The sequence below is a fragment of the Lagenorhynchus albirostris genome, chromosome 15 (genome assembly GCF_949774975.1).
Source record: "Lagenorhynchus albirostris chromosome 15, mLagAlb1.1, whole genome shotgun sequence".
NCBI classification, from domain to species: domain Eukaryota; kingdom Metazoa; phylum Chordata; class Mammalia; order Artiodactyla; family Delphinidae; genus Lagenorhynchus; species Lagenorhynchus albirostris.
Genome location: NC_083109.1, coordinates 87,815,953 through 87,828,952, shown reverse-complemented (window position 1 = coordinate 87,828,952; position 13,000 = coordinate 87,815,953). Strand labels below are relative to the sequence as shown.

At 54.2% G+C, this 13,000-nt stretch overlaps 1 long non-coding RNA gene and 1 other non-coding gene across 5 annotated transcripts; both read left to right on the top strand.

Annotated features, from left to right (window-relative positions):
- The first annotated feature begins 5,694 nt into the window (after window positions 1-5,694).
- On the top strand, window positions 5,695-10,318 carry LOC132505858 (uncharacterized). 4 transcript variants are annotated; one of them, XR_009535566.1, is made up of 5 exons: window positions 5,695-5,986; window positions 7,104-7,242; window positions 7,858-8,311; window positions 8,987-9,073; window positions 9,844-10,318. It is a non-coding gene; the product is annotated as an uncharacterized LOC132505858 (long non-coding RNA). The 4 variants fall into 4 exon arrangements; XR_009535565.1 differs by having other exon boundaries at window positions 7,811-8,311; XR_009535567.1 differs by lacking the exon at window positions 7,104-7,242.
- LOC132506609 (small nucleolar RNA SNORA62/SNORA6 family) lies at window positions 9,561-9,710 on the top strand. The gene has a single exon (XR_009535921.1). It is a non-coding gene; the product is annotated as a small nucleolar RNA SNORA62/SNORA6 family (small nucleolar RNA).
- Window positions 10,319-13,000: the final 2,682 nt, after the last annotated feature.

Sequence of the window (13,000 nt, the reverse complement as noted above, 5' to 3'; positions counted from 1 at the left end):
AGGGCCTGGGACATGAGACTTGGGCCCGAGGGAACATCCAGACAATGAGAGGACATGAGGCACCAACCCTCCCAGCAAGAGTGGGAGGCTCATGGAGCTGGAGATCAGTCCCTTCCTGCATCTGAGCCCCAGCATCCTTGTCTGAGCCGTGGGCCAATAGCCTGTTACAGGCTCACCTTATCAGAGATGCTGGGCACAGGTGCTCCCTGAGGGCCATGTGGATGGATAGCTGGATGGACGCGTAGATTGATGGATAGATAGATGGGTGGGAGAATGGGTGACGGGTGGGTGGGTGGATGGGTAATGGGTGGATGCATGGATGGATAGATGGTTGGATGGGTGGGCGGTTGGACGGGTGGATGACTTGTTGGTGCAGCAGAACTTCAGAAAATGTAGCGGCAGGTGCAGATGGAGAGTATCGTTAGTCCCGTAGTGTTTCCTGCGTGGCCGCTATGCGTCCATCTGTGTGCATGGCACTGGATGAGGTGCTACATAACAGAACCAGACTTCGCAGAGGGAGCTCTGGGGTTGAGCGCAGCATCTTCTGTTGCAGATGATGATAGCACTAGTACTCAGTGAAACCAGAGGCAGCCCCAGCAAAGACAGCCCTTACCCCCTCAATACCAGGGCCAGCACAGATGCCCTGGAGAAATGAGGCTGTGGTCAGACAGGCCCGGCTGCAGGAGAGGGTCCACAGTGGGGAGGGTGGGCAGAGTCAGGACAGTGTCCTCCAGCCTGGCCGAGGATGCTCTGTGAGTGGCCCCTGAGGGTCTGGCCCTACCCCCCGGCCCCTGACCCTTGTTCCTTTTTGTGTCCCCCTCATGCCAGGCTCTGGTCAGCTCCCCGTGGAAGCTCCCACGTGGAGCTTTGTGAAGATCTCTTGGCATTCACTGGCTGTCCGGGACCCTCTCCCGTTGACATGTGAAAACAGTGAAAGAGGAGCTGGAGGTTGGCCTCTGGGAGCACTTAGAAGGCCACCCTGGTCTTAGGACTCTCCAGGTCTCCCTGAGAACCCCTGCCTCTCTCTCCACTTCTGGTCTCTCCTTTGGTCCCAGCCTCTGTTTCCCCATGTCTTCTGCTCCCTTGTGTCTCGGGCTTACATGAGGCCCTTACCTTACATCAGCTCCACGGACTGGCAATTCTTCAAGTTTCGGAGTCCAAGCCCATGACAGAGAGCTGTTCCCATTGTGCAGCCATCAGTGGAGGCCTGGTTGTATTGGTCATGGGTCCGCAGGCAGCCCCTGGACAGGGTGTCCTTGTGTTGGCTCTTTTCTGGGTCAGGCTTGGCCTGACTGGAGTTCCAGACCTGGAGCCACCCATGTCAGGGACAAACGGCTCTGTCTCCGGATTCAGCAGGATTAAAAGGACAGTAAAGGGACACCATGAGTAACTCCATGCTAGTAAGTTCTGCAGCTGAGAAAAAAAGGAAAAAAATTACTTAAAAAACACAAACCGTCAAAACTCAACCAAGATGAAACAGATCCTTTGAATGGTCCTATAATCACGGAAGAAATTGAATTGATAATTTAGAATTTACCCCCAAAAGAAATCTCCCAGATCCAGTGGTTTCACTAGAGAATTCTACCAAAAATTTAAAGAAGGAGTGACACCAATTTTACACAATTTCTTCCAGAACATAGAAGAGGAGGGAATACTTCCCAGCCTATTCCATGAAGATGGCATGATCCTAGTACCAAAACCAGACAAAGACAATATAAACACAAACACCAAAAACCACTACAGACCGATGTCTCTCATGAACTTAGGTGCAAAAATCCTCCATAAAATAAAAGCAAGTTGAATCCAACAATGTATAAAAAGAATTAGACACCAAGACCAAGTGGGATCTATCCCAAGTTTGCAAGTCTAGTCAATGTTAAAAAACCAGAAAATGGGGCTTCCCTGGTGGCGCAGTGGTTGAGAGTCCGCCTGCCGATGCGGGGGACGCGGGTTCGTGCCCGGTCCGGGAAGATCCCACATGCCGCGGAGCGGCTGGGCCCGTGAGCCATGGTCGCTGAGCCTCTGAGTCCGGAGCCTGTGCTCCGCAACGGGAGAGGCCACGGCAGGGAGAGGCCCGCATACCGCAAAAAAAACAAAAAAACCCAGAAAATGTAATTTACCACGTCAACAAGCTAAAGAAGAAACAGCATATCAATTGACGCAGAAAATGCCTTTGGCAAAATGCAGCACCATAAGAAACATAAGAAAACATAACATAACAACAACATCCATAAGAAAACCCCAGGTAAACCGGGCGTAGAGGGTGAATCTCTTCAGCTTGATAGGAGACAGGATTGTTCTCAAGGTTGGAGATGATCCTGCACAGCCGGAAATATTAGTTATTTATAAATAGTAAACAAACAAACAAGCATTCATCATTTTTGAGCATGTACTATGCTCAGGTGTCGTCCGGAGCATTTAACATATCCATGTCCCAGGAGAGAAAACACTGGGGCCGTTCCTCCCACCTCTCTTAGCTTAACTTGGTTCCCGCTCGTGTTGCTGGAGCCCAGTGGCCAAGCCTGACCTGGAGCTCCTCCCAGGAGCACACAGGCCGTGTGATGGGGACGAAGGCCAGCAGGCCTGAGGTCCTGGGGGAGGCCCCAGCTGGGGAGCAGAGGGGCAGATGGGCTGGGCTCCTGGTGGGCAGGGCGTCTGGCTGTTTGTGGGAAGGCCGATGATGGGGAAGCCACATCAGAGGGCCGTGGCCTTCCTCCGGCCTGGTTGCCTGCTTCTGAGCAGGGGGAAGCACAGTGAGATCACCTCGTGTGCTGCCCCATTTCTTAACGATGAACAAGACGTGAGGCAGTATGACAACACACCCCACTAGCGGGTGCTGGGTCAAGAGCATTTACAGTACTTCTTCCAGGTGTGCTGGAAATCTCATACCGACGGTAATGAAGGCCTCCTAGTTCCAGCCCAGCCCACACTGGCCTGAAATGGCCTTTTTAGCCACTGACTTCCTTTCCCGTGGGCGTCTGGGGCCTTAGGCCTCAGGACTGCTGGGCTTCGGGGTGGGGAGAAAATGTCCCTCAGCCTCAGCTCTGAGTACGTTGTGGGTATGGGTCAGTTCAGGGCGAAAGAGGAGCCTTGGGGCTTATCCCCTCCCACCTCCCCACTCCCACCCTCTTACAGAGCCAAACGCCCAAGGTGGGGAGGGGAGAACTCAGGAGGGAGGCCCGCGGGTCTGCGTGTCGCGGAGCCCAGAGCCGAGGAGAGCAGAGGCCTGGGAGGAGGGGCGTGGGGACACACGTGAGTTCTGTGGGAGGCCGGCCGTCGGGCCCTGCAGCCCTGAATGGGGCCCATCCCGAGCCTAGAGCACGAGGACCCAGAAAGCACAGGGCCGTGTATCCTGGCTCAGAGCCCGGAGCAGGTGCTCAGAAAGCCTCAGGCCTGGAGGCGGAGGGCATCGCTGCAGCCCAGGCTTTCCAGAGACCATCCTCTCCCTCAGCCTCGCAAGGAGACCCCAGCCTCCCTCCAAGGTGCGCCCCGCCCACAGCCCCCCCCTTGGCCAGGAGCAAACGCGTCAGAAACAGACAGACTGTCGTCGCCAGGGCCTCCCTCTCTCAAGGCCTTTGGCGGCAGGATGGGCGCTTTGAATGCGTGTCACCCAGGAGGTGACAACCTGTCCGCCGCACTCCGCACCCAGCTGTTGGGTCACACGGTTGGGAGGGAACGGAAGGGCCCCAGGGCTCGGATGGGGACCTCTGCCCCACGTGGCCCTCGTCTCTAGACTCTCGTCTAAGAGCCATGCCGCAGGGCTGGAACCCGGCGAGGATTTTGTGCTGCAGAAGGGAGCCAGAGCCGCCGGTTTGGGGTGTTTGTCGCACAGCAGTGGTGCCGGGGTGACACGTCTGTCCCTCGGGCTTGGGGCTGAGGCCTGCGTTCGCTTCACTCGAGTGCTGGCTTCCGAGTTGGGGAGTCTTGGCGGTTCTCTGCCGGCAGGTCCCACGAGACCCTGCCCATGGTCACGGCCCCCACCTGGGTCTGTCCCTCCTTCGTGCTCCGGCAGATACCCCTTGAACACTTGCACAGGAGGGGCCATCCTGGCCACAGTGCACTGTGAGGGCCCTGCCGTCATGGAGGACAGACGTGCGAGGTCCCCGAAGGAAAGCACATGCCTGGCTTCAGGCAGGGAAGAACCTCACTCCACCCCACGCCTTCAGATCAGCGCCATGTGGAGCCCCACCTCCCGAATCCCCACACGGGCCACTGTACCAGCCTTTGCCGTCGCCTTGGACCTGCCGAGGTCCTGTTCACCTCGGCGCCTTTGCAGGTGCAGCGCTCTCTGCCCAGAAGGCTCCTGTCCCTGCAGGAGCCCCCAGTTTCCCCTCGTGTCCTCGGCACCAAGTCTGGGGCCGCGTTGTTCACCCGTCTGTTTGCGGGTCTCGTGGCTGCTTCTCTCCCTGGCTCCTGAGTTTCCTGAGAGCAGGAACCATATCTTCTTGGCCGTCATGTAACCTTGGTGATGAATAGCAGGCAGCCAGGAAACATTGCCGGGCACACAGGTGAGTGGGTTGGGGGCAGCAGGGAGTGATGTGGTCTGATCTGCGCTCCTGAAAGGACTCTTGGAGAAAGAAAGCCCACAGCGATGGTAGAGGGGCCGCAGGCTGCCGAGGGCTCAGGAGGAGGGAGGGGCAGATGGGTGAGCACAGGGATTTCCTCAGGGCAGTGAAATTACTCTGCACAAAGCCATAACTGCATTTGTCAAAACGCTAAGAATATAAGACCCCAAGAGTGAACCTATTGTAAACCACGAACTTTAGTGAATGATAATGCTGCCATATTGGCTCATCAGCTGTGACAAGGGGACTGACGGCATGTGTGTGGTGGGGGTAAATATGGGGACCCTCTGTACTTTCTGCTCAATTTTCTGTAAACTTAAAGCTGCTCTAAAAACAATTGTCTCTTAATTTTTAAAAATCTCTCAGAAACCACAATGAGACAATTTTGTACCCACCAGAACGGCTAAAATGAAAACAGACAGTGACAAACGTTGACGTAGACGTGGAGCAGCGGGTTCTCTCCCGCACCGTCGGGGGGAGGGACGCTGGCAGGGTCTCCAGAAGGGAGATTGGTTCCCACAGACACGTGCGCAGGTGTGTACCACATACGTGTCCAGACATGTACCCACCACACCAGAAACGTCCAGGAGGGGTGAGTGCATCATGGCTGTTTTGTACGGCAGAGCCACAGAGAAGTGACAGTGGCACGTGGATGAATGTCATAAACTTTACAGTGAGCGACAGGAGCCAGACGCAAGCACGCCCAGCGTGTAGCGAAAACAGTCAAAACCAAGGTGCGATCATGGAAGTTTTGTGTGGCTGGAACAGGGGGCAGGCGGATGACCAGCCCAGGTAGGGGTCCTCACCTCCTGTTGTTGGCCCAGCAGCCGGCCCTCACAGCTGCTCCAGTTCTGGCAGAGGTCCCCCTCCTGCCTTCCCCCTCCCCCCGCCCCCTCCCTCATCCCCCATTGTCCCCCATCCCCCATCCCCCTCCCTCATTCTCCCTCCCCTCCCCCCATCCTCCCCCCCCTTCAGGACCATGGCAAAGGCCAGCGATTTCTCTAGGGAACTGGCCTAACTGGGCAAGGACTTTTTGAACCAGACTTCAGAGTGGAATTTTTTTTCTCTCAAAATAGAGAGGAATTGGCTGTCCAGGAGTTAAAGATAGAATCCTGTGGCAAGGCCAAGTTCGGAGCGCCTTTCCCAGCTGGCAGAGAGGAAGGGCTGTGGAGGCCCGGCCGCCACTGCTCCCGGGGGCTGCGGCGGGTGCTGAGTCACACGGCTGCACCCACACTCCGCAGCCCCTACAGTGGGCTGGGGCCAGTGCTGAATCGGGACTCAGCGGGAGACATCTGTCCTGCGAGGCAGTAAGGGCAGGGGGCCTTGAGGGGCCTCAGTGTGAGAGCCAGGTCAACTTCCACGGAGGGTCTCTGGAGGGCTTCCTTGAGGAGGGGACCACGTGGAGGCAACAAAGTACGCCGGTAAGCAGGAACCTGTCAGCAACTCAGGGCCTGGAGTCCAGGAGGTCCAAGGGCAGTGCCGGGCAGTCAGCTTGGGACAAGCAGGGCCCGGATGTCAGCTCTGAGGGTGCATTTTATTTGTGGACAGTGAGGAAGCGCTGCCAGTAGTGCAGCAAAAGGAGATCAGGGGCTGGTGCAGCAGGGAGGCCAGGGGTTGGTGCAGCAGGGAGGCCAGGGGCTGGCGCAGCAGGGAGGCCAGGGGCTGGTACAGCAGCGAGGCCAGGGGCTGGTGCAGCAGGGAGGCCAGGGGCTGGTGCAGCAAGGAGGCCAGGGGCTGGTGCAGCAAGGCAGCCAGGGACTGGTGCAGCCAGGAGGCCAGGGGCTGGTGCAGCAGGGAGGCCAGGGGCTGGTGCAGCAGGGAGGCCAGGGGCTGGTGCAGCAGGGAGGCCAGGGGCTGGTGCAGCAGGGAGGCCAGGGGCTGGTGCAGCAAGGAGGCCAGGGGCTGGTGCAGCAAGGCGGCCAGGGGCTGGTGCAGCCAGGAGGCCAGGGGCTGGTGCAGCAGGGAGGCCAGGGGCTGGTGCAGCAGGGAGGTTAGGGGCTGGCGCAGCAAGGAGGCCAGGGGCTGGTGCAGCAGGGAGGCCAGGGGCTGGTGCAGCAGGGAGGCCAGGGGCTGGTGCAGCAGGGAGGCCAGGGGCTGGTGCAGCCAGGAGGTTAGGGGCTGGCGCAGCAGGGAGGCCAGGGGCTGGTGCAGCAAGGAGACCAGGGGCTGGTGCAGCAGGGAGGCCAGGGGCTGGTGCAGCAAGGAGACCAGGGGCTGGTGCAGCCAGGAGGCCAGGGGCTGGTACAGCAGGGAGGTTAGGGGCTGGCGCAGCAGGGAGGCCAGGGGCTGGTGCAGCAGGGAGGCCAGGGGCTGGTGCAGCCGGGAGGCCAGGGGCTGGTGCAGATGAGCGTCCAGCAATGGGGAGAGCCTGCCAAGGTGACGGCCCTGCTGAGAGCGGGACCAGCAGGGGCACGCAGAGTTGGGGGCACTGGGGAACAGCGGGCCAGAGCGGGGCTCCCCATGCCCCCCCACTCCGAAGGGAGCATGTGGGGCTCCTGACGGCCAGGTCCGGTCCATCGAGGGGTGGCCTGTCCCTAGGGTGGCGTCGTGCCCGGCTCCACACATGGCTCTCCTGAGAGGGGCAGGCCAAGGGGTGGCTCGGCGCTCGACCAGAGACCACGGGCGGCTTCCAGCTGCCACCGCAAGTAAGGACAGATTCTCCTCACAGGAAGCCCAGGTGTGTGTTCACTGCGGTGGAATGTGTGTGTGTTTGAGGACACATCCCCACCGGGGGCCCGGATAGAGGGCAAGACACCTGGGGGCCGTGCAGCCCGCCCTGCACCCAGCGCCCTCTCGGCCTGTGGCCCTGGGGCCTGGTGCCACCTCAGGGCTGCACCTGGCAGAGCCCAGGCCTCCCCACGGAGCTGGCAGCCCTGCCAGGGCTCTGACTCACCTCTCAGGGCCACTTCTTCCTGCAAAGCCGAGCGCTCTCCAGTGCCAGGCGGGAGGTGGCCGTGCACCTGGAGGGGCCTCAAGCCCCCAGAGGGAGAGCTGGGTGACAACAGGGAGGGGCCGGCCCTCGCCTCCCCACCTGTTTGCCTCGGGGCGCCTTCCCTTCCCAACACTTCTGCAGCCTGGACCCCTTGGCATGGTGTCTGGGAGCCCCCAACGCCCCACCTTCATTCCAGGGGCGGGGGCAGGAGGGGGGTTAGCCCACGTGGGCATTCGTAAGCAGATGCCCCTAATGAGCCCGGGAGGTTGGAGCCCCAAATACAACATCCTGACCTCAGTGTTAACCTCCACAGGGGCTGCTGGGCCAACCAAGCCCCTCCGTCTGCCTGAGTCATTCCAGGTCACAGAACTCACCGTCCAGGTGGCGGGGAGGAAATCGAGGCTCAGACCGTTGGCCGCTGCTCGGGGCCGCACTGGCAAGAGGAGGGGAAGGACTCAAACCCAGGCCCCGCTCCCAAATCCCCGGCCTCTAAGGCGGCCTCTGTGGGCAGGGGCAGGGCACGAGCCCAGGATGCCATGTGGTGGCTCAGGACACACACCCGAGGGAAAGAGAAAGTAAGGCCAAAGCCACGGGTGCCCCAAGGCCTGGTGTGGCCGGGGGCCTTGGGGAGAAGATCCCCCATAGCCCAGCTAGGCCCTGGTCTCGTGTTCCCCACCAGTACTTGACCCTGTGGCCACTCTGGTCGGCCAGGCCCATCCACCCATCACAGAACCTCTTCCCCGACTGCCTGCTGATCGACACCCACAATCTGCGCACACGGAGATGCCGAGACCTGTGATGTCTGGTCTCCAAGGTATGAACGCTCCTGGCCCCAGCAGGGCTGAGGTCCAGCTCTGAGCGACCCCGAGATCAGGGCTGGGAGGAGACACCAGTGGTTCCCACCCCACCCAGGATGCTGGGGTTACGTGTCCTCCAGCTCAGGACAGGGGTTTGCAAACCTCGGCCTGAGGCCACAGACTTACACGTATTTTATCAAATAAAGTTTGACAGGAACACAGCCATGTCAATCATACAGCCCGAAAGCCTAAATATTTACTACCTGCCCATGGCATACCCATGGCATATGTGATAGCAAAATGTAAAATAATTAGGAAGCAATGAGTTTGAAGTATTAATTTGCTTTTTAAAAAACAACTTTATTGACTTATCATTTTCATACAATAAACGACATGTATTTAAAGTGTAAAACTGATAAGTGACATATTGTGTATGTATATTATTTGTACATAAACATACCTGTGAAACCATCCCCACAATAAACTAATGGACATGCCCATCACCCCGTGCTACGTTAGTCTGTGTTTCCTAGAGTTTGTACAAGCAGAATCATGTGATGTGAAAGCTTTTCCTCTAATTATCCTGAGATTCATCGTGCAGTGCCTTCCCATTCTTTTTTGTTGCTGAGTACTATTCCATCAGTGAACACACTGTAACATGTTGATCTGTTCGCCCATTGATGGATATTCAGGCTCCGTCCAATTCTGGACCGCCACAGCCAAGATGCTGTGAACACCTGGGTACAAGTCTTTGCAGGAGCCGATGGTCACTTCTCTTGGTGAGTCCCTAGGCATGGAACAGCTGGCCCACGTGGCAGGTATATGTTCAAGTTTCTAAAACAGCCAGACCGCTTTACAAAGTGTTTTTTTGTTTGTTTGGTTGGTTTTTAAATTATTTCTTTATTTAGTTTTATTTCTGGCTGCCTTGGGTCTTTGTTGCTGTGCACGGGCTTTTCTCTAGTTGTGGCGAGCGGGGGCTACTCTTCGTTGCAGTGCACGGGCTTCTCATTGGGTGGCTCCTCTTGTTGCGGAGCACGGGCTCTAAGGGCGCGGGCTTCAGTAGTTGTGGCACTCGGGCTCAGTAGTTGTGGCTCGCAGGCTGTAGAGCGCAGGCTCAGTACCTGTGGCGCACGGGCTTAGTTGCTCCGCGGCATGTGGGATCTTCCCGGACCCGGGCTCAAACCCGTGTCCCCTGCACTGGCAGGCGGATTCTTAACCACTGCACCACCAGGGAAGTCCCTACAAAGTGTTTTTTTAAAGTATTCCTCAGCATATTGTTAGAGCTTGGAGTTGAGGCAACTGGCCGATGAACTCACAAGTGTAGGTAGTGTGCTATGTGAGGGGCAAGTTTTTCACTAACACCACAAGGGTCTCTCGCCCAATGAGTGGAGTCTGATAATAATACTTGCTACAAATGTATGATTTTAATGTATGAAAGCTTTAAGGAGAGAGGAAAACATTTTAAAAATGGCTTGTGTTTTCTTCTGCTTTTCTCCGTTATTTCTTACTCTTGGACCTCTCAGGCATTACTTGGCCATTCTGTTTTCAGACCAACTTGATGTATCCTGATGTAAGATCCTAGAAAGGGAGCTCACTCAGTGGGTCTGATGTGGTGGATGCTTGCCCGGGAAGTTCTGCGCGTGCATGGCACCATCTCCCGTGAACACGCATAGGAGGTCATGCCTGACCTCTACAACTACAGAAATCCTGAAGAGATTGAAAAGGAAGAGCAGGCGGCAGCTGAGAAGGCTGTGACCAAGGAGGAATTTCAGGGTGAATGGACTGTTCCAGCTCCTCAGTTCCCTGCTGCTCAGCCTGAGGTGGCGGACTGGTCCGAAGGTGTGCAGGTGCCCTCTGTGCCCGTTCAGTGGTTCCCCGCTGCTCAGGCCACTGAGTGGGTAGGAACCGCCACCGAGCGGTCTTAAGCTGTTCTTCCACAAACTCTTAAAATGGAAATAGGTTGACGGAAAATAAAGTTTCTAAAAAAAAATTAAAATAAAAAAATAAAGTATTCCCACCCACGATGTATGCGAGACCCAGTTTCTCCTCATCTGTGGTCAGTCTTTTTAATCTTAACCGTCCTAATAAATGTGCAGTAAATCTCACACAGACTTCACTTTTATTTCCCAAGAGCCAATGATGTGGAGCATCGTTTTGTGTACTTCTTTGTCATCTGTGGATCTTATTTTTATATATCTTCTTTTCTTTTTATTTGGGTTGTTTGTATTTTTATTATTGAGTTTTGAGAGAATTTACATATCCTGAATACAAGTCCTTTATCAGGTACAAGAGGTCAAAGATTTTGCTCCAGAGTCTATGACTTGTCTTTTCATTCTCTTAACAGTGTCTTTTGTTTTTGTTTTTGTTTTTTTGCAGCACGCGGGCCTCTCACTGCGGTGGCCTCTCCCGTTGCGGAGCACAGGCTCCGGACGCGCAGGCTCAGCGGCCATGGCTCACGGGCCCAGCCGCTCCGCGGCACGTGGGATCTTCCCGGACCGGGGCACGAACCCGCGTCCCCTGCATCGGCAGGCGGACTCTCAACCACTGCGCCACCAGGGAAGCCCTTAACAGTATCTTTTGAAGAGCAGAAGGTTTTTACTTTTGATAAAGTCAACGTATGAACTTTTTCTTTTTATGGATTGTGATTTTGGGGTCATATCTAAAAAATCTTTGCCTAACTCAAAGCCACAAAACTTCCGCTTCTATGTGTTCTTCTAGAAGTTTTTAGCTTTGCATTTAGGTCTACATTCTATTTTGAGTTAATTTTTGTATGTGCTGTAATGTATAGATCAAAGTTCTATAGATAGATAAATGATAGATGATTGATAGATGGAAGATAGATAGATAGGTAGATAGAGAGATAGATGGATATAGATATAAATAGAGACTGATCCAGTTGCTCCAGATCCCTTGTTTAAAAACACTGTCCCTTCCCAGTGGTGCTGCCTCTGCAACCACGTTGATGATCAATTGTCCATGTGTGTGGGTCTCTTTCTGGACTCTGCTCTGTTCCATTCACCTGTGTGTCCACCTTGGCACCAAACCCCACTGTCCTGATCACTATCGGTTTATAATAAGCCTTGAAATCATGAGACGTCGGACCTCCAGCTTTGTTCTTCCTTTCTGAAGTTGTTTGAGCTGTTGTAGGTCCTTTCCAATTTCACATGAATTTACGGAGGTTTTTAACTCATGGTTCAAGGTCTTTAATACATACAGAGCTATTTAGGTTCCTGTTTCTTCCTGAGTGAGACTTGGTAGTTTGTGTCCTTCAAAGAACTTGTCCTTTTCAACTAAGTTGTTGAGTTCATTGGGATAAAGCTGTCCACATTAGGCCTTCCCTGGCAGCCTGGTGGTTAGGGCTCCAGGCTTTCACTGCCGTGGTCCAGGTTCAGTCCCTGGTTGGGGAAGAGCCAGCAAGCCATGTGGCCAGAGAAAAGAAAAGCTGTTCACGTGACTCCCTGTTATCCCGAACATCTGTAGACTCTGTGGTGACATCATCTCTCTTGTTCCTAATATTGTTAATCTGTATCTTCTTTTTCTTTCTGATCAGTCTATCTAGATACTCATCAATGTTATTAATCTTCTCAAAGAACCATTCTGTGGTGTCTTTTATTTTCTCTGTTGCTTGTTCTGTTTTCCATTTCATTCATTTCACTGTAACTTTATTATGCTCTTTCTTTTTGCGTTTTTGTGTTCAATTTGGTCTTTTCTAGTTTTTGAAGATTTTTTTTTTTTTTGATGTGGACCATTTTTAAAGTCTTTAATGAATTTGTTACAGCATTGCTTCTGTTTTTTTACGTTTTGGTTTTTTGGCCACAAGGCATGTGGGATCTTAGCTCCCCAACCAGGGGTCAAACCCGCACCCCCTGCATTGGAAGGCGAAGTCTCAACTACTGGACCGCCAGGGAAGTCCCCTTTTCTAGTTTTTAATATGGAAGCTGAGGTCACTGTCTTAAGTCCTTTCTTCTTTCGTAATGTAGGCATGTGAGGCAGGGGTCGGCCAACTTTTCCTGTAAAGGCCAGATAGGAACTTTCAGGCTGTGCTTGTCTATGCTGTGTGATGTTCACAGGAGCCCCAGCTTCCCCGAGGCAGCTGTTTGCTCTGCACACCTTTGTCTATCCTTTCGCTTTCAACTCGTTTGTGTCCTTGAATCTGAAGTGCGTCTCCTGTAGACAATGCATAGTTCAGTCTTATTCCTTAAGTCCAGTCTGACAGTCTCTGAATGTGACTGGATTGCTTAATCCATCCACACTGAATGCTATTATGGGTACCATTGGCTTCACCCCTGACACTTCACATTGTGTTTCCCATGGGTCTCACTACTATTTTGTGCCTCTGGTTCTCCATCTGTATTTAGTGGACAGTTTCTAGTGTATCATCATTTCAATTCCTTTGATTATTTTTAACTATGTCTCTATCTACATTTTTAAAGCTTTTTTAGTGGTTACTTGAGGGCTAACAATATACAACTTGATTTTTCAGAATCTGCTTCAGATTCACACAACTCGTTTCCAGTAAGATACAGAAATTTCCTCCCCTGCCCCCCCTTGTTATTCATTACTGGGGCACCTCAACCCAGCAATGCTCGTAATAATCATTTAACTGTCTGCCTTTACTTACCACGTCCCTCCCCTGCATTCCATCCTGAGGATTCCAGTCGCCCTCCAGCATCATATAGGTTCATTTCACCCTCCTCCTTTGTGTT